Source organism: Phallusia mammillata, chromosome 3 (genome assembly GCF_965637545.1).
Source record: "Phallusia mammillata chromosome 3, kaPhaMamm4.hap1.1, whole genome shotgun sequence".
Classification (NCBI taxonomy): Eukaryota; Metazoa; Chordata; class Ascidiacea; order Phlebobranchia; family Ascidiidae; genus Phallusia; species Phallusia mammillata.
Window position 1 is genome coordinate 14,816,685 of NC_137254.1, and position 21,856 is coordinate 14,838,540.

Genomic DNA, 21,856 nt, shown 5'->3' on the forward strand with positions numbered 1-21,856 from the left:
AACAACTTTGGTCAACTATTCATGAATACTAATGCTTGACACGTTTTATTCGAATACATTTCGAATTGCTACCACCTTAACATTATGAAACAGATCGTGATTACCGAATTTTAAAAAGTGCATAGAACTCATGAATACAAATACATGCCTTGGTGTATTCGAATAGCTTGTCATTGTAGTTTGGTCAACAATTCATGAATACAAATACTTGACTCGTTTTATTCGACAACCATTCGAATTGCTGTCACCCAAAAATTACCAAAGTATTCATGAATTCGAATAAAGTCATACAAGTATTCGTAAAGTATCCGAATACAGGACGCGTGTATTTGACCCAATGTCTGGCTGTGACGTCATAATGTTGTATCGACGTGTTTATCTTTTTTGTCACTGTGCGAGTCATTTCAGGATGGGTCGTTATGTATAGTTAATAACTGCATCTTTTTCTGAGACACGAAGCTTCTGTTTTTTCTTTGATGTGAGTCGTGCGTACCTTTATCCAAGGTAACCACTGGCGGGGCCAAACTCGTATTTATTTACAACGTCACAGCGGGTAAGCGTTGATTCCGATTGTACAGAACCTGTATCTGGTCAAGGTAGTAATGGAAGCGAACCACTGCTTGGACTCAGCGTTTAGTACTTTAGTGTTTATAATTTCGTATCCATCGATAGTCTTGCAAGAAATCCAGACCAAGTGTGCATGTGTACGCCAACTGTAAAGAGACCAGCACCTGAAATGCTGCTTCAACCTTGCCTCTTTTACTTAAAAGTTGTAACCCTCTTTGAGGTCGATTTGCTAACCATGCAACAATTGGGTACATTGTTATGAATTTCAGAATGATGATTTTAGGACGGTTATGATAGGTTGGTATTAGTTTATTTTGCAAACGACTGTTGTACACTTGTGTTTGGAATGTTTTTCATTGCAATACACATCCCCAATAATAAAAACTGTTTGTTTGTGTACAATAGGACTTCACGACGACTCGATTGTTGTTTTTAACAGTGGTTTGAAACCAAGCGAGCAGGTTAGCCAATGAAACTAGTAAAAAAAAACGTAAGCAAAACGCCGTGGAAATTAGAATTACATAAACTAAGAGGGCCTAGCTGTCACAAAGCCAAAAACAGCGAGTCACAAAACGATAAGATTCAGAAAATTATACTTCATATCTCTTTCAACCGTTTACTCCGTGTGTAACGTTTCTAGGTAGCCTTTTTAGTTCAAATTAACTATTTGAGCTATCATAGAAATGCCACTAAATTTAGAGTATAATCTTACGTTAATGTAGATTATATTATCTAGTTATTTTATTATTGCGTGAGTTCACTAATTCGCTTATTGCTTTTTGTGTAAGAACGAACTTTTAGTTAAAGTTAAATTACTTTATGAAAGTAAAACCTGTCTATAAACCAAACCTAGTTCCACTCCACCAAGTGATTTTAATAAGAGAAACACACAAACAATTATTAAACACAAGACATAATGCTAATACATACAACTGCCAAATTCACAGTAATCTGGCATTCAGTTCTAAAGAAACTGCATTCAACAAGCGTACGACTTCACAGGCAACAACAGGGCAATCAGTCCAGCATACACGCTGGACGACTGCCCGAGGATAACACTCTCCCTTTCGCAACGAAAGGCACCACATAAATACTATGTCGTAGGTATGTGAACGCAAGAAAGGGCGATTACATGAAAAGCGCCAATACAAGAGAATGATGAAAGTTACACAATTAAACAGAATTAGTGGGCTATCGTTCATTTGAAGCACGACATTTTGTAGCTTAATTTGGCAGCGTTGGCGTCACAGAGATCTCTCGCGTTGGTCAGTAAATTGACCTGACCTGAGGGCGAATTGCACGACGTCTTGTTTCTGATTGTGAGGAAACCAATTATAGTTTGTTGTAATCAAACATGTTGGTTTTAAACCCAACATTGCTCCCCCCCAGAGAGGACTTGCTTGACGAGCAAGACCTTCCGTTAAGGGTAGATTGTCTTTGTGTTGATTAATTTGTTCCAACCATAGTAGCTTCCAACTGGAAGAGGCAAGCTTCCACTGAGCAGCTGCCAATGATGGTAATCATAGGGTGGGAATTTCCCAGGCGCCAGTGACGTCATCAATAGTGATGTCAACAACAGAACTGACGTCATCAAAACCAGTTGCAACAAGAATTTCGAAGGAATGAATTCTGTTCAGCAATTTCCGCATATCGATCGAGTTGTGTTGAGAAGGTTGCTGACGGTTGTTGCAAATCTTTTGCCATGGATGTGAAGTTGGAATGAGACACGTTGGCAACTTCAAACTTTTCAGTAGAGTGATACGTTGTAAACATAATTTTCGTTGCACCGCAGGGTGGAATTGAGTAATGTAAGGGTCAGTTGCAGATGACGTTGATTTTGAAGTGCTCAAATTTGTTTTCTTGAATGAGATGTAGCAAATTATCTGCAGCCAGTTGCAGTGTCTCAAAGTATTGCAGTTCACGTGCAATCACGCAGGTCTTCGGTTGCAAATTTCGTTTTCTGGAACTCGGAAGAGATGGTCTGTGACTCGGTCTAAAGAACTCCACGTCAATTTTTGGTTTATAATTGGTAGACGTGAGGAGGGTTGCTTTAAATGTGTTGCATGTCAAATGAACAATAGCCATAGCGAAAAAAAAACGCGAAATCAAAGACGTTGAAACATTTGTGTCAAAATTATGTAGGTTTTAAAGTGACTGGGGTTTGTGGTATATTTGATGTAAGCTTAGTTTGTAAAGGGGCAAATAGCACGCCGCATGCGATCGCTATTTCTGACAAACCAGAAGCAAGACAGCACAAAACTACAGTAATTTGACGTTGGCATGCAGTGCTACAACGAAGGTTAACTGGAAATTTAGTATAAAGGTTTTCATATTATTCTGAGCAAAGATTTATAGCGAAAAAAGTAATTTTAAAGTTGGTGTGGAATCCTAAGGATAGCATGCTTTAGGAAAAGCTGACAGAAAGAAATTAAGAATGAGTTATTTTTAAGTAAGTAACGCGTAAGTAACGTGATAATATGGGTTAATCGAGGTTCAAATAAAGTCAACATTTATATTCATGTAGGGTTTAGTTCAGATTTAAGGAAACATGCATTTTGATGAATTCAAAATTATGTAATGTATAATTAAAACTGCAAGGCATAGTTTTATACTTTAAAATAGAGAGAAGAATATAACTTATGTATGTGTTCGATTAAACTGTGGACAGGAGTAATCGAGTTTGAGTGTTATGTAATGAACTAACGCGTATGTCATCAGTTCCAAGTCCAATTGTCTCCGCTTGTAAGCGATTGACCATATTGTGAAGGGTCAGTGTTGTTTCCATTTTGTTGGATAGTTGAATTGTGTCCAGTAGTTGTATCCACTTAAACATTTCCAAAAAGTTTAAGCGGGTCTTCAAGTTCATAAAGCTTGTAAACGGTGACATTCGCTTGCTCGACTCTTGGGGCTGCAGCTCTCTGGCGAGTTGTTGAAATCTCGTCAAGTGAAATCTGCTGAGCAAAGCTGAAGGCACATAATTTAAAAGTCCTCAAACAAACATGTCTTGAACCTGCTAGAAAAGTAATAATCATAAAACAATTATTGTATGAGGTGAACAAACAAAAACTGTTAAGTTTGAAAAAGAATGTATATAGTAGAAAAGTTTGTGACTAAAATCAAAGTCCATTTTATGATATCGCAAGGCTTTACAGAGATAAGGGTTATTTTTAAAGACTGGAAACAAAATAATAGTAAACTCTTATCTGTCCCATATGTAGAGATATATACCAGGATTTGACAGAAGAGTTACTACAGAAGACAAACACGTTGGACTCTAGACACAGTCCATTGTGATGTTGAGAACGTTTCATCGCAGGAAACCAGGTTTCTGAGAATAACTGGAAAATTGTGTATTACAAAAGGGATTTAAACATACCTTGGTGTGTCCGTTCAAAGATTCTTTTCTCCTCTGATTAAACGAGGCACAGCAGGTGAATAGTTGAAACTATTGACACGTCAGTCAGCCAGAAAACGAAACACAGGGTTACTTACATGATGCAAGGTGGTGTGGGTTTATTAGGGTTTTTATATTTTTTTATTTGATTTTTACGCATAAATGAGGATTAGGTTGCAAGGAAGTGCACTTTCCTTAGGATTGAGATCTTATGTTAGAGTTGCTCATGATACCTAAAAGGTGATCAGCCTGAGATGCCTGAAAAACAACCGTTAAAATCCTGCAAGAAAAGTGGTTATAATACACAAAATTACATGGATAAACAGAGGCTAGTCTAACTATTCAAGGTCACAACAATTAAAGAAAAGCCTTATGTACAAAATAACATAAAATGCAAGACCTTTAATACAACGTGTCACATACGTTAAAAGTAACCCGCAAACAGCTCACTTGCCGCCTTACACAAAAACCCGTAATCAAAGTACGCGGCAGCGACAAGTGACACTGAACAGAGGCGTCTATTTAGCATTATGTTACTTCTTCTATCATCCACGAAGTTACAAGCGCTTTCTTCCTGCAAGTACCGATCGCATACAAGACAGGCAGGGATGACAGGGGTGATTTTTTATATAGGTGTTCTCTTCACATTGGAACCCAAAAAAATCGGGACATTTTTTGCAAAGGTGTTGCCTCACCTAATTTATTAAGGTCATTTTTTGCAAAGGTGTTGCCGCACCTAATTTATTAAGGTCATTTTTTGCAAAGGTGTTGCCTCACCTAATTTATACACAAAACAATAAAAAACAAAAGCGTATAGCCATAAATCTGTCAATCCAAAAATTACGCAAATGTTTATTGAATATGTCACGCAAAAGTATTTCAGAAACATGCAATTTAAAAAGATTTACTTTACGCCAAGCTAAGAGCTTGTTGTCACGACATCCATTATAGAAAAGGCTTTGAATGCAGCTTGTTTGGTGTTGAAAACAGAAGTATTTGTATAATCTGCCTAGATTAGTACTATACCTGCCGTGTTTCTTAGGGAAATCCAAGGATGCTTTTTCTTCGATAACTATAAATTGGCTTTGAAATTGCGAATTGATTGATTCATTAGAAGAAAAAACGAGAATTTAAGCATCATTGGAATAAAAAACTGAAAGCACAAAGTTGATTTTTTTTTTTTAGAAGAATTCCGTTGGAGAACGATGATTTACTGATTTACTCAAATATCCAAACTTTGAACGTAAAATTAGGGATGAAGCTGATTAGATGCAATTCTATTTTTTTAAATTGTTTTAATAAGAAAATAATGCTGACACCAAGGATAACTGGTTGGTCTAATTGTTTAGATTAGTCAATTTAGCAACTTCTTGGAAAGAGAAAGGGCGTTCGTGTTAGGTTTTCAATCAAAAAGTTTTTTTTATCAAGGTGAGAAAAAGGCAAAATGTGCCAAAGAAAAAAAAAAATGCAATGGGTCTTTGTGATTGCAACGGAGCTTCGCCTTTATAATTTTGTTGACCTTCACGCACCTTTGTCAAACACATTCGTCCTTATTTTGCACGTTTGTTTTAGTTCTAGATCTAACCTTTGTTGATCCTTGTCTCTCTTGATAAACTTTCTTTCCAGGATTTTGCCGGTGACATGTGTTTTGGAAGTGGAGGAAGTTGAATCTTTGACCTTAAACACTTAGAAATAGGAAGTGAATCAAAATTGCTGTAAGTTTTGAAACAACAGCCCAACTTGTAGAATAGAAAATCTGTGCAACATAACAATGTGTGGCAATATGTCCAAACTGGGAACAAATATTGCAAATGTAGTGGTTGTTTTTGTAAGATTGTAGCTTTTGTTAAGGCAAGAAAAGCGCACATAACTTTTATCTTGTTGATGCACAATCAGCAGTTTTAAAGTAAGAACATTGGACAACAAAAATTGTATAATAGCCAACAGAATAGTGTTAAAAATCGTTGTGTCTTCCTTTCCAAAAAGTATTAAATAATGATCAGAAGCTCTTCGTAAACTCGCAATTTCAACATTTAAACAATCTAATTCACTTACTTTTATCGCACGGCATCGCTGTTAATTTGCAAAGCGTTCTCGTCCAAATCAATTTCGACGCGTAACTTACCTGAAAGGTCCGTGAGTGTCCCGTGCAATCGGTCGCAGGGTGCATTTCTACAAATTGTTTTGCAAAAAGACTGTTATGAAAACTAGGTATTCGTGCAGTTAATAAAACAAGCGTTCCTCGGAGACTCAAAAGTGAGCACAAAAAACCTCACTCGAGGCACCAATGTAACGTTTCTAGGTAGCCTTTTTAGTCTAAATTAACTATTTGAGCTATCATAGAAATGCCACTAAATTTAGAGTATAATCTTACGTTAATGTAGATTATATTATCTAGTTATTTTATTATTGCGTGAGTTCACTAATTCGCTTATTGCTTTTTGTGTAAGAACGAACTTTTAGTTAAAGTTAAATTACTTTATGAAAGTAAAACCTGTCTATAAACCAAACCTAGTTCCACTCCACCAAGTGATTTTAATAAGAGAAACACACAAACAATTATTAAACACAAGACATAATGCTAATACATACAACTGCCAAATTCACAGTAATCTGGCATTCAGTTCTAAAGAAACTGCATTCAACAAGCGTACGACTTCACAGGCAACAACAGGGCAATCAGTCCAGCATACACGCTGGACGACTGCCCGAGGATAACACTCTCCCTTTCGCAACGAAAGGCACCACATAAATACTATGTCGTAGGTATGTGAACGCAAGAAAGGGCGATTACATGAAAAGCGCCAATACAAGAGAATGATGAAAGTTACACAATTAAACAGAATTAGTGGGCTATCGTTCATTTGAAGCACGACATTTTGTAGCTTAATTTGGCAGGGTTGGCGTCACAGAGATCTCTCGCGTTGGTCAGTAAATTGACCTGACCTGAGGGCGAATTGCACGACGTCTTGTTTCTGATTGTGAGGAAACCAATTATAGTTTGTTGTAATCAAACATGTTGGTTTTAAACCCAACACCGTGGAAGCCGACATTACTGCCTTTTCTCTTCGACATGAGGATTTTTCTCGTTAATCGAAACAAAATAAGTTAAGGGTCGAAAGTTGTATTACTGATCACTTGTAAACGACCTTTGTGTGCACACCATGTGCGTATAGAGGCGGATTGCAGATGACTATAAACAAGTTAAGTTATAAGCTTGTACGTAAATTTATTTGTTAATTTTTGGTCTACTGTTGTCGGGACAAACCTAATTTACAAAAACATTTATTGATTAACCTGGTGTTTTTGAACTGTTTAATTTCTTGCCCCAATTAATGAAATTAGTATATGATCCCTACGCGTTTGCACCAACAGGATGTTGTACGTTTTGCGACAAAGCAGTCGATTTCCGGTTTGAATGGCCTACATCGTTTTACGAGATTAGCAATTGTTGAATCTGCACTACAGCCAATGGGCAGGAGAATATATACGCTATGTGTATAGGGCTCGCACACTTATTAACCAGTGTTTCATACCGGAACGGAACGAAACATAATAACGTTATTCGTTCTGAGGAATTTATTTATTTCGTTATTTCGTTCTGGACCGATATTTTCATTTCGTTCCGGTCTGACCGAAATAAATTTATAACGGTATTTTTCGGTATTTCGGTCCTTGTGCTTTTTCTACCAAAAACAAACCGCACAAACACGGAGTGAAGGAGAGTGAAGTTGAATTTATTATTGCCACTAATATCACACATTATTTCGCAACAACATAATTGCTTCAATGATGTCCCCTTTCATGCGGTTGCGTTTGGCTTCCAGAATCAGTTTAAGCCCAGAAAATGATCTCTCCACCGAAACCTGTGTAACTGGTAGCCCCGCTGCCACTTGTGCTACTGCTTTCATTATAGAAGAGCTGTTGTTCCAATACTGAAAAAGATCTTCCTTTTTGTCAACCCGCTTGGACTGTTCGTACACGTCGAGGGCGTCATTGAACTCGGTCGCCTTGGGAAGGTTTCCGTAAGTATTTTGCTCCAAATCTTTTGCTTTCAACAACTTTTCAATTAGGTCATCTTCTGAATCAAATCCTCTATTCCCAGCTCTTTGGTATCCTTCCGGACTGTTTTGCTCACTGGAAGTGCTGGCGACTGGACTCATTTCAAGTTGACTGTCGTCTGTAACTTTTTTTAGTTTTAACCACATTTCGTGCAGCTGTGCTCTTGCGACGCCCTTTTCGGAAGCTGAGAGAAGACAACGGTACCTCGGATCAACATATACTGAAGCAAGTAGAGCTGCGTTGCCAAGCAAACACTTTTCTCTGCTTCTCAGATTGTTGGCAATACTTCTTGCAAGAGGATTATCATAATCAGATAATTGTGTCTTTAGTTTAATCCAGTGGGCATAGAACTCCCCTCCAGCAATATTTCGGGTTTGTAAAATCTTGGTTACGTCGAACACCGGTTTCAATGCATCAACAATGCGACGTACATTGTTCCATTCCAATTCTGACAAGCACAGTCCTGCAACAGGAACACCTTGCGTGTTTATTTCGTCAATTGTGTCTCGCAAGTCTAGGACACCACGAAACATCATGTATGTCGAGCCCCACCGTGTTTCAACATCAAGAACAGCCATTTTTTGCTTTCTGTGTCTGAGAGCCAAACGAACATTTGGTTTTCGGAGAATTTTAGCCACAGCCCGTACCTTAACAATCGTGTTGTTTGCAACAGAATCTTTCAAGGCGTCTAAAATAGCTAGCTGTAGCGTATGCACAGCACATCTCACCGAAATTGGCCCACCTCTAGACGTATCCGTTTGTAACAAACACATTTCTATTTCTTGAAGCAATTGTCTGTCGGTTCCGGGACTTTGCCAATGACTGTCATCATTTTCTTCGTCACTGCTGTTCTGTTCATCTTCTTCAAGATCACGTAGCAAACAACCGCTTTTTATCATATTGCTGCCATTATCAGTGGTAAGTGTATAAACTTGCGACATGTGGACACCAAACAACGACAAAGTTTGAATTATAACCGGAACTAAATCAACTGCTCTGGCACGAGTTGTCATCTCTTGAACGGATAATGTTGCTAAAACAAGTTCACTCCCGTTGACAAACTGAACATTAATCCCCATAAAATGGCGTTCCATGCGCGTAGCTAAATCAATTTTCAAAGAAACCAGTTTACCTTTCATTTGCTCGGTTAAGTTTTCTCGTTTGTGTTGAGCTGCCTCGATCGTCAAATCTCTCATCTTGTTGCGGCCAAGTGTGAGATCTGCTGACTTTAGAAGAGGGTTTAACATTTTTTTGACACCAGACGCTTCAAACACTGAAAGAGGGAGACCATTTTTGGTGACCGCTTCTATAGCATATTGCTAAATGTCTTCTGGACATGCTTGAAATTGGACATTTACGGATATTTTGTCGGCCTGCTGGCTGTTGTTTGGTTTAAAAAAGTTTTTTTGTTTGGCAAGTTTCTCAGCTTTCTTATTTGCGATGGCACTTTTTTTTCTTTGAAAGTCAATCCATTCATCAGCATGGACATTTTTTATGTGTTTTAACATGTTTCCGCCATGAGCCATCCCTTCAAAAACAAATTCGCAATGCTTGCATTTTATTTCAACTTTCTGCTTCTTCTTTACTTCAGTAAAAAAATTCCACGCTTGGTTTGTTCTTTTTCGACCCATCCCTTAATCTAAAATATCCTGGCAATAATATGAGAACGAAAATCGTAACATGTATCACTGTTATGTTACCAATCATAACCCGCACTTATTCCACTACTTAAACCTACAAAAGTCTTACAGTTCCACACACAGGCTAAAATATCTAATGACGTTAAATATCAATGCTCATTGCTTACCAACACTAAAATAAGTTAACCAAACGGAGTATAAGCAAGTTGCAACAAACAAAGATGGTTGTCTGGTGGTTATTACGTCACATAACATGTATGACAAAACAGATGTCATAGTGATTTAACTGTGATTGTATTAAAACAAATAAAAAACGATGATTTTTAATTGATGAACGAAGCATTTAAAGCAACTCTCCTGGATTTTTTCAGAACGAAATACCGAAATAAAAAATAACGGTATTTCGTTCCGTTCCGGTATTTTGAATATTTTTTATTTCGGTATTTCGTTCCGGTATTTGGACCAAAAATTATTTATTTCGTTCCGGTATAACGTTCCGTTCCGTTCCGGTATGAAACACTGATATTAACAGCAATTTGGAGTTATATGTAAAAGCAGGGGCTTGCAAATAGGTGGTTGCAACACCAATTTAGGTCGCAAAAATATGTATAAAGGTCTTACACTAAGTTTCAGGTTTGCAGAGAAAGTTTAGCTTCACACATGTCGAATTCGGTATTTTTTTCAAGAACATCGCTGGCTTTATTCAAAAAAAGGTTAAGTTTATCACTAGTCTCAAGAACAGTGGCGACTTGTGCCTAAAATTTGTGGGGGTTACTGTATTTTTGTGAAAAGCAGGCAATTAAACACCGTAGTGCGGTGATAAATTTATTGCTGATTACACTGTATGCAGTATGAAGTTTAATCCGCTTTTGCTGCGGATGAAATGTATTTTGAAGAGTTGGTTCTCATGACGAAATGCCTAAAACGAAACAGACTAAACTAAAATACTTACAAAAAGGCTTCAAGCAGTAGCAATTTAACTAAAAACTCTTTCGCCGTCTTTGCATCGCAAAGCTGACAGCATTGCCTTTTTTTCTTCGGTTCAATAAACGGGAAGCTTGCTTGCTGTAACACAGGGGTCTCCAACACGCGGCCCGCGGGCCAAATTATGGATGATGAACGTTTACGTATATAAAGGCGAACCATCACCTAAATATTATTTGCTTGGTTACGCATATCTAAGAGCGGTTTGTGACATCACAGACTAAACTAAGATATGAATTATGCGCAAACAATTGCTTTCATTGTTGCAAGTAAGATTGTAAAGACATAACCTCTTGGAGGTCAACGAAAATATACCCGTCAACCACTAAAGGACCAAAGACTTTATGTTGGATAGAGCTGGCCTAGAGTGTTAATAGAGTGGTGTAGCGTGCAGTATCAAGGACTTAAAAAGCATTTTGGCATCTAAGGGCGCATGTGGCCCGCGACTGAAAGGCAGTTCGAAAATTGGCCCTGGACAAACTTCGAGTTGGAAACCCCTGCTGTAATACATTCGCAACACATTGTTCTATACGGGAAGAACCCCTTAATCTCGTGTGAATGTTAAAGCTGGAGCAACACCTGATAGGATAGTCCCATCACACTGATTTATGTACTGTCTTATCGTCTCCATATTGCTGGAAAAATTGCGTATACTCTGTGGCGGGAAACGGGTCGCAGAAGATGCATTTCCTAGTTTGATCGTTCTGCTTAAAATCGATGAACCGCAGAGATTTTGTACACGGCTGCTGCTTTAAAATCTAAGAAATTCCTATTAAACTCTGTTAGACGATGATAGTTTGCTTTATGTATATCGTCTTAATTAAATGTTTCGGTTTCGGCCCGAACTTTTTGGCTGTAAGTCAGTGCGGTTATTTTGATAAATAATTTCCGTAGCAATATACACATCATGCTAAACCGGTAACATACAAACACAATTCAAACAAGTTCGTTCAACAACAAACAAAGGCAAAAATGAGATTTTACAGAAAGCAAATCCTAATACACTTTTGGCGAAGAAAATTCAGTGTGAAAAACCACTAAATCTGTCGCTATGTTTTATTTGTTTTATCAAAACAAATGCATTTCGCTATAAAAAGCATCATCAGTGTCTAAAAACAAAATAAAAAGATTTTTTTTTCGATTCTTTTTTTGCCATATACGCTGCGCAGCGTCTCAACACTATGTCACTACCATTATGACGTCACTACCATTTTTATTTTTTTGTTTTGTTTTTCATTTATTTTTTCAGTTCGGTGTGTTAAACTAACAAACATAACATAATAAAACAACACAACGCAATATAAAACTACACTACACTGGTTTACTAGTGTTGTCACTGCACTGCTAGAGTAGTGTAGTGTCATTAACTTTCAAATATCTCCGCCATTGCCTCTTCCAGCATGTCTTGTTCACATGTGCATTGTGCTGCACATCCCTTGTGATGGCATGTCCGTGTATCCCATTCGTGATCCGGCGTTAGTGGAAAGTAAACCTCTTCCACACCCTCTGGCCCATTGATCCATCGTTGAGTAGCTAGATCTTCCGTGTTACCTTCTGATCTTCGAGGGCTTTTATGACTTGGGCCTGCTATTTCTTCTTCTACTATTTTTCTCTTTGGTCTTCGTGCTTCTTCTTTTCTAATTATCTCCCGCACGCAAGGGTCTTCGTGCTTCTCTTTGTCTTCTTCTGATTCTGACTCTTCCTCATCGCTTCTGGTTTCTTCCCACAGAGTTACCCAATTATTAATGTAATCGAGATGCTCTGTGATGGCCATGTTTATTTCTTTGCATCTGCCTGTTGTACTTGCTTCGTATATTGATTTGGCTTCCTGTATGACCAGGTCGTCTGTCAAACTGCTTTCAATCTTCATTTTTTTTCAGAATGGTAGGCGGTTCTGCATCTTCCTGTCATTCCGCTTCAACGAACCTACGTTTCATGGGACATATATACTCGGATTTGGCGATGCGTTCCAGGGGGTGCGTCATGTTTGTTGTTATGTAGGCGCACGTTGCCTCATTGTCTTGACGGTCACCGTGCGTCTTGGCCGACCATGTATTGTGGTACATGAATTTGACGGCACTGAGGATCGCATCATTGTTGAAAAACGCTGGCCCAGCGTCGTCAATTTTCAACATTTTATGGCGAAACCTCAGTGCCATCTGGCCCACCGCCTGGCTATCGTTGGTGAGGATGCTCGCCACTTCCGTAGGATATAGTAGCTGGCCTAGCAATGTCTTCCCCTTCCTGCTGCTCCGTGGAAGAGGAAGTGAGGTGCATGCTCGATGCCGCCGCTTTCGGTGTTTCTAAGCTCCAACGCTGCTTATATTAGCAATACACGCAGATCTTCTACGGTGAGGTCTTCTCCGTTCCAGCTTATATTCTTTGCTTGGCTAGTGATTTTGTGGAAGATTTCGGTTGCTTCCTTTATGGTCATTTTCTTAGTTATTTTGTCCTTCATTTTCTTGGACACCTTTGCAAATTTTCTTGTTTTATCATTGAATTGGGCAGTATTATATGCCCGCTTGGCTAATAATTCAGGAAATGAAAAGTCACGTTTGAAGAGTTCCTCCTTATACTGGTTCATGGACGGCTTTGATTCGAACATCTTCGCTACCTCTTTGGCGATTGTCTCGTAATGTGACGATCCCTTTTGATTGCTGTGTTTGGTATTGGTACATAGCTCTTTTAGTTGGTCTGGTATCATCGATCGGTCGCTCTTGTAAACGTAGTTCACGTACGCCGCCATGTCCTTTATTGGTGCTATGTAAGTGATCTCGATTCCCATCTGTTGCATTAGCTTCACAACCGCACTTTTGGTACGGGGTGAAGGCTGCTGTCCTGGAGTTTGAGAGACACAACTGAACACGCCATGGGTGTGTGGATTGGCGCTTCTGCCTTGTTCTCTCGGGCCCCAGTACAATACAAACGTTGGGCCGGTTTGGATACGATTTTCTGTATCTATAGCGACATCTGTTGTTATGGCCCATTTGCGGCTTCTTGTGTTCTCTCTCGTACTGCTCTCTGATCCAAAGACATTCTCGTTCTCGTCTGCGGGCATGTTCGCTGGCAGTTTCAGTTTCAGATCTTTTTAAATAGTTATCTACTATTCTATCAGTTTCTGTTTATACAAGGAAACATCTGTAAGGTTACATAGTTTTAATTGGCAAACGGTTGTTTTCAATTAATCTGTGACCCTTTTCTTAAATTTACGAACATCGTTGCCCAATGGCCAGGATCCACACAGCACTCTTTTAGAATAGTAGAGTTCAAAGCAACTTTGAAGATGGTTTGATTTCAGGCAGTTTGCTTGAAGATGGTGGATATCCATTAAATCACTATCTTTTAACCCCATTCCGTAACCGGTTAAACAAATAAGGGTTACTCAATGTTCTTGAGTCACGTTCCGTATGAGTAAGACTGACCTCAGAACCTGTAGTCTGTTTTGTCGCTAGAAAAGTGGAAATAAGCCTAGGCGCCAAGTTATTACTGTGTGCCTGGGTGCATTTCAGGCGTTAGAAATTCGAAGATTAAGAACAAGCGCAAAGTTTCCATATTTGCTATCCGAAACCAACTCTTGCCAAAACCTCAGCAGAAAAAGCGCATAGAGAGCAGCTAACATGATTTGTGTGGTCAATGAGAGATACAGCTTCGGGTGATTGCATGAAAGAAATGCTACATAAAGAAACGTAAATTGCCATGACTATGCCGCAAATCGTAACATCAGTCAAAGTCAATTTTGTTAAACCATGTTTAAATCTACCCAAACAGTCAAGTTTTCCGCATCCACCTACAAAGCCACCAGTGGCAAGAGTTGCAGAAGAGCCCAGAAAAGGGCACAAGAATATTTTTGACTTACAGAAGTCTTTTAAACAACTTCCTCAGTTTTTGAAAGATTCATTTTCAGATAAAGTAATATTTTATGACAAAGAAAACAACTTGGTGTCTGAATTGCATGCAGAGGCACAACTAGTTCCTAATATATACATTTTTGTATTTAGTGCAAAAACAACCCTAACATTATGAAAATTAATTCTAATTAGTTCTTGATTTTTTTTGTGGGAGTGGGGGGGGGGGCAATTCCCTATGATGTTATTCCTATTGGTGCTATTAGTTCATCACCTCAATATTTTGTTTATTTAGAATGATATAAAAACACCATAAGGGTAAAAAAAAAAGAATTACCAATGGCCTGACCAACACTGGAGGGATTAATATTTACCACAAGAAATTTGGTTTGTCTTGTCAAGGGGCTTTTAGCAAAATTCGTTCACACTTGTGCACACGGTCAGGGCTGCTACTGAAAATTTTAAAATATCCCAAGGTTCCCCAAAAAAGTGCAAATACACAGTTTAAATCCCGACACAGGCAACATAATCTTTACAGTTATACCAGATCCCAGCCATCACCTACCTTGGAAAAAACGCTAAGAAGTACCAGAAAAATGCAAAAAAATATATTTTTTTGTACATTTTTCTTTACTGGCACATGATACATCGAAACGCCTGTAGTACTAGCCTGACTCACAAGTTTTGACAGAGAATTTCAATCAATTTACACGGCTTCGAACACAAAATTGATGAAGCACTTTTATACAAATCGTTAAATAAAAAGAGGATATTTTTGTACATGTTTTTTTACTGGCAAATGATACATCGAAAAGCCTGTAGTACTGGTCTGACTTACAAGTTTTGACAGGGAATTTCAATCAACTTACACACTACACAGCTTCGAACACAAAATGGATGAAGCACTATTACGCAAATCGATACATAAAAAGATGATTTTTGCAAAAGGATCATTTTTGTTTGCAACAATGGTATTAATTGAATCTTAAACGTATTGAGCCGATAATTTCAAAAAAATCCCAAGGTTTAAAAAGTTTTTCCCAAGCTCAGCACTGAAATCCCGAGGGGCAGCCCTGCACACAGTGTATTAAAGGCATTTTTTGTAAAGATTGCAAGTTTATTGGTGCTGCTTGTATGTGTTTAGAATGCCTGGACAAATTTGTGTGTTGAACCACTCCAAAAGAAGAAAAAAAAACTTCCACAGATTGACGAATTCCCAAAAGACGTGCCCACGTATGTTTTTCTAACGAATTCAACATAACAATGATGCACCATGAGACAAATAAGAATCGAAACACGTGAAGTTGTATTTAAGCGGATTTCTAAATGCGAAAAGAATGCTTGGAAAAGGATCACAGCACAAAATTCATTACTGCCAGCTCAGACAAATACCACAGCACTTTGAACGATTCTATTATGACCGTAACCGCTCAGGAAATTTTGTGTCTGCCTCCAAGCGAAAACGAGCTCTAAAGAACCAAGGATAGATTTACAGCCTTTATGATACAATGCAGGTACATGGCATCCCGTTTATTAGATGGTTGAATATTGCCTTCACACTAGTCCTAGCTTAGATTTGTACCATCTGCATCTTTCTAAAAAACAAAAAAAATCTCATTTACGAGGAGCTGTCATCCGGTGTGGAACCTTCCAACACTTTAGACAAAGTTCGAGACAGTTTTGTGGAAATAAGTCGCTAACAAAAAAGAGATATTTGCAACATAAAAATGTACAGAAGCACCCTGACGACCCCAGCACTTACGATCCTATCATCGCATATAAATCACAGGATTGTAAGAACGAGATGAACATTTTACCAAAGAAGATTTTATTTTCGGCTTACAAACAGAATTTCGGTAACACATGCTACAAAGTTTTGAAACAACGTTATGTGCATTGACTTAGTACAATAATATGTTCACCACTTCGATGACCATTGACGATTTTTGGGTGGCCATTCCGGTTTTATAGATCATTTTAAACCGTGGAGGTTTCATTTTTGAAGCTCTAAAAAAAAGATGCGGTGACGTACAGTGTTCAGTTTTAATGAGCGATTTAGCTAACAATTTTTTAATGCCCGGACTTCCGTTTTTTTTTCTCCAATTTTAACGCTTGTACTGCAACTGACATATTGTCAAATGCTGGCGATTTTTTTAGCTAATTCCAGATGTTGACACTTGGTTATCTATATACGCCTACTTAAAAACGAAAGAACTAGATTTTCGCAAATTACTTCAAGATATATCATGCACCGATTTATGTTGAGTATTTCCAAAACAACTTTATCATAAAGGAAAAGTTCCTGTTTCAGGATTGGCTAAATGACCAACACAAACATGCATGTGGAGTCTTTTTACAGAGTACTAAAAACAGTTTGTTTTACACAAAAGCAAAACAGAAGAGTGGACAATCTTTTGGTAACTCTCTTTAAATTTACTGGTGAGAAATGTTTATTAAACTAGACGGAACCACGACGAGTATTCAGCAAATGAGTATTTGGTGGAAGCAGTAACTAACATAATTGACCATGGTTGTAAGGTATAATGTTCCATCCGCAACATATGCATCCACGTGTACAGTTGCACCTGTCCTGACATCCTAATTCACACTGTAAGAAATGCTGTCGAAAAATCATCTGATGAAAACTAGTATATCTGTTGTATGCCATTTAACAGTAGTTAGTTTTGGCATTTTGCAGTTGTGTTGGTTTGGACCGTGATTTCTTATTTGTTTGCATTAAGGTTATTTATCACACACATTCGTTATTGCGTGATAAATCACACATTCGTTATTGCGTGATAAACTGGCACCACGGTCAATAGGTAACATTTCTACTAACGAGACAGACGTAACTCCGATTGTACGTTTGTGGTTGTGGTTGTTCGTTTCGTTATCGCATTGCCCGCCGTAGTCTTTTCACATTTCACTACATGGGATTAGTAGTGCACAAGCTATTCACGTGTAAGTTTGCTGTGTTCTTTTTCACGTCGAATATCAGCGACAAAAATTTGTTTTCACCTAACACAGCATATTGTTTTGTGATGGGTAAATATTGCACATAACGTGAAACTGATCAACTGCTGCTGTTTCTCTCTATTGTATTAGGCAGGGATTCATTCTTCTTATGATTGAAGTTTCCTTCAACCAAGCTTTACTATAAATCACCTTTTTTGTATTGTTTATTCTTTTTGTTTTACTTGTTTCTTTGTGTGTATTTTCTTTTATTTTGGTGTTCTAATTATTTATTTATTCCTTACAGTTTCAAATTTGTTGATTTGTGCACGTTTGATCAAACATGTATGTTAGTAAAAATAAATTATACTGGGATTTTAGAAGGTTGTTTTTGTCTTTTTTTACTTTTCAAAGGTCAATATAAGAAACTCGGTTGAAAACAATTGTGTAGGTTTAAAAATGGGATGGAATAATAAATGCTAGGCAAGCTTTTTTGTATTTTAGGTTTTGCTTTCACATCGGGGGCTCGAAAAAACTACGGCTGTGGTGAAAGTCATTTCAAAAACACTTCGAGCTGATCGACTGTACAGAAAGAAAACTTTTTGATAAAATGTACCCAAAAAGACACAAATTTGATAAAATGTACCCAAAAGTTTTGTGCGTAATCCCAATCAGATTTCAATAACATTCTTATTCAGTGAGCAATCCGTTTTAACCTGTGTTTACATATTGTGACGTCATTACGTTTTTAACAATTGTTTGACGTCATCAAATTCAACAACTTTATAAATCAAATAACTGAACTCCAAAGAATAGTATTAAATTGTAAGCAATTCTGTGTGTGCATTCTTCCGGCGATTGAAACAATCCTACAGGAATTCTTTTCCTGTCTAACCCCATTCCCTAACACGGGTTAGATTAGACTGGTCCCACCGACGTTACTCCCCCAGTCGTGTTTATCCACAATGCGTCAACCTCACTTTCTTGTGAGGTGTAGCTGCAGCGTGTTCAATCATTATCCACCAATTGTGCCCTTCATTGTTTTGCGGTCCGTAACGTTTTAACGTTGCGCAGCTATTTTCGGCTTGGTGATTGTTTTAGTGCTATTGTGTCGCTATGTTTACCAAGCGAAATAAACTCACCTCATGTACATGGAGAATCAGATAAAAGTCTAATACCAGTAAACCACAATTAGTCAGTGCAAATAAAAAAGCAGATAAAAGTCAATGAAAATCCGGTATCAATCAAAAACAATTCGATAGGAGTGAGCAGAAATTATTCCACACATACAGCAACAAACAGATAGCATGGAGGAACACTTGAATTATGCAACAAATATCCCCCAATTAAACAAAGGTTTTTTAACTGCTAGGGCAAAGATTATTTTGCTGGAAACTCTCAACCGATTCCCAAAGTTACAAATGAAAAAAAAAAAGATGTATACTGTATTGTTAACTACAAAATAAATTTGGAGAAAACAATGGACAAATGTCACACTATATAGATGACCGTGGTTTCAACAGCAGTGGCCCTACATCAGCTTAGGGACATGTACATCATGCCAGTTCAAACTGTACGGAATAAACAATAACTGAACAAACAATGAAACACAAACTGGAAATATACATGACTCATCTTCCTCCAAAATAGTGCAACCTTTCAGGAACAGCCAGAAAAACTCCAGCAAATGTTTCCAGCTTTCCTGAAGTTCATCATGTTCTGTGCCTAAACCATGTCAGGAAAAAAATAATTTTGTGTTTAAAAGACAAAAAAGGTTCAGATCTAAAATAGAAAAAAGCTTTGGAAGAAATAATGGTTTTGCTGAAATCTCAGGACCCTGCTTTCCTGCAAGACTGCTCTGGGATCACTGTCCTGGAGCTTTTCGATACATTACGAAGAGAATTTTGTCAATTATGGAGCAAAGTCAGCAAATTTTATTTTGAAAACAACAACAGATTGAAAAAAAGCGCTTACCTGTTCTTGTCGACCTTGTTTTTTGACTCGATTAATTCCATGTACGGTGATGTTAAAAGAGTGATGTGTGGGACTGGCCCATACACACTGGATCCAGCATATAATATGTTTACACAGATACTAACACTTGGACAAACATGGACTCTACACAAAAGCAAAACCAACTGGATGGAAATCTTGCTCAATGTGCTGCAACAGACTTCTTGGCGACAAAATGATTTTCTGTGAGGATATTTGCCGCAAGTGGTTACACAGTGTGTGTTGGGGAAAACGACAAAATCCTTCCTTTCAAGTACTTTTGTCGTTCGTGTAAAAAAAGAGAATTTTTGTCGGTTTGCACACGTTTATAATATTTGTTTATCTTTTGGGTTTGTTAGAATGAAAAGGTTCAGGGCTAGATGGCCAATACGATCACCGAGGTGCCCTTCTAAACCTCTTATACACGAACCCGTTTCTTTCGGTAACGATAAAGACCAGAAGAAGTATGTGACTATCTGTCCAACTTGCAAAAACTCTCATAAAGAAGTGATTGGCAATTGATTGCGTTATTTGCTGTTAATTAGATTACCTTCATTGCAGAAAATTTGAAGAAGATCGTAATGATAAGAAAACAATGGACTTGGTGTTTATTTTGTTGCTTTCAGAGGCGGCAATTAGTTCTATTTCTGCCATCCACCATGTTAACATTACATCAGTTGAACGACATACTTGTTAAATATGCAACCTGGTGGACGAAAAGGCCTGTTCAGCATTTTCTATTATCAGAAGAGGTTATAATGAAGCGAGTCTATTAGCGGCCAGAAGGTATTTCAAGGCAGTCGGTACCATCAAAAAAGAATATGGCCACATCAGTCAATCGCTCCTAGAGGAGAGCTCGATGTACCAACGGTTTAAAAAGGAATCCACCCAAGACGTCCAACCAATCTATCAAATTTCGGACATTAGTGCCGCTTTATCGTTTTGCAACGGGCGCTACACTTTCGGATGGCCTTTGTTATAATGTAATTATTTTTCATCGTATCTCGCTGTTCTTGCGCCTTTTCGCTTGTTGTTTGCAATCACCATTCATTGCTCTGATGAAGCCCTACCGATCTGGTGGGCGAAGCGTCAGCAAAAATACAAGTTATGGATAAAAACAACTAGTATTTTTATTTAACATTACACCAGTTGAACGACATATTTGTTAAATATGCAACCTGGTGGACCTTGTGCTTTTGCAAAATTTACATCCGGCACTGCGCAGTGAGTTACCCACATTTTATTAAATAAAATAACTCTTTTGCACTAAGATTTCCTATTTTTCTACATTTAGCAACACAAAACACTAACAATACGCTGGATTTTATCCCGTGTCAGTGATGCGTGACGAGAACAATGAGTTGACCTTCCTGGTTATAGAGTTCTTTGGTTAAATCCTGCACATTAGAAATATCCGCTGGCCATTTACATGCATCTGTGCCAACCAACCATTCTGTAAGCACAACATCAATGGCGCCATCAGCAAATTTTACGCACACAAAGTTTTTTTATTTTGTGTAAAATCCCTAATGAAAACGTACATCCGTCTTTTTCCGTGCATAATACGCACCCTAAAAATGGCATGTCTATGCTGGAAAAAAAACCTGTACCCATGTATAATACGCACCCAAATTTTGACTCTTACTTAAGTCTGTAAACGTAAAATTATTTCAGAAAAAAGATCATCTTTAGGAACAACCGGATGTTATTCTGCCGGTCAGTATCACTGCACATGCGCTAGCAAACTCGATAGCGAAGAAATGTTTCGGGTTTGTGTAGGGTACATTGTGACAGCAAACGAGCATACGAGAGCATTGTGTTCGTATGGAGCGTGATTGAAGTGAACAGCAGCCATATTGATAAAACTGCTAATTAAACTGTGAATTGAAACTAATAGGTAGAGATCTGAACTCTCGCTCTTTACATTAGCTGACGTGTCCTGCGCATCCGTTCTGCGTATCGGATCCGAATTGTCGCCGCCGAGTTCGAATATCTAGCGCCATCTAGGTGTTGATTTTTAAACTAGTACTGTAATGGCGGCCTTCAAATGATATCCGCTCTGCGATGGAGATTAAAAAACAAACAATGTTTGACAATAACACACCCTCAAAGATTGCACCATCGCATCAAACGATGTGTCGTCAATTATAAATTTTACTGACTAAGTGTGTTGGGCAGGATGGCTGAATGTGATGCGCGATTGACAACAAACAAGAAGAAAGGTTTATTTTGAGGCAGATTTTCTTCAAAAATTGTTGTACCCATGCATAATGCGTACCCCAGATTTTAGGGCAATTAATTGATTAAATTTTGCGCATTATGCACGGAAAAATACGGTAATTGTATTTTGCAGTATAATAATGGCTTTTTTCTTTTGAACCATACACTTTGTATATTCCCACCCGTTGTTTCAAAAAGTG

The 21,856-nt window shown here is 38.1% G+C and overlaps 1 long non-coding RNA gene and 1 pseudogene across 1 annotated transcript; both read right to left on the reverse strand.

The window, feature by feature from the left end:
* LOC145219640 (uncharacterized) overlaps positions 1-21,856 on the reverse strand; it is a 225,974-nt pseudogene that overhangs the window by 28,640 nt on the left and 175,478 nt on the right.
* Positions 15,782-20,413, reverse strand: LOC145220418 (uncharacterized). Its single transcript, XR_013858150.1, has 2 exons — positions 19,419-20,413; positions 15,782-19,169 (listed from the first exon to the last, which is right to left on the reverse strand). It is a non-coding gene; the product is annotated as an uncharacterized LOC145220418 (long non-coding RNA).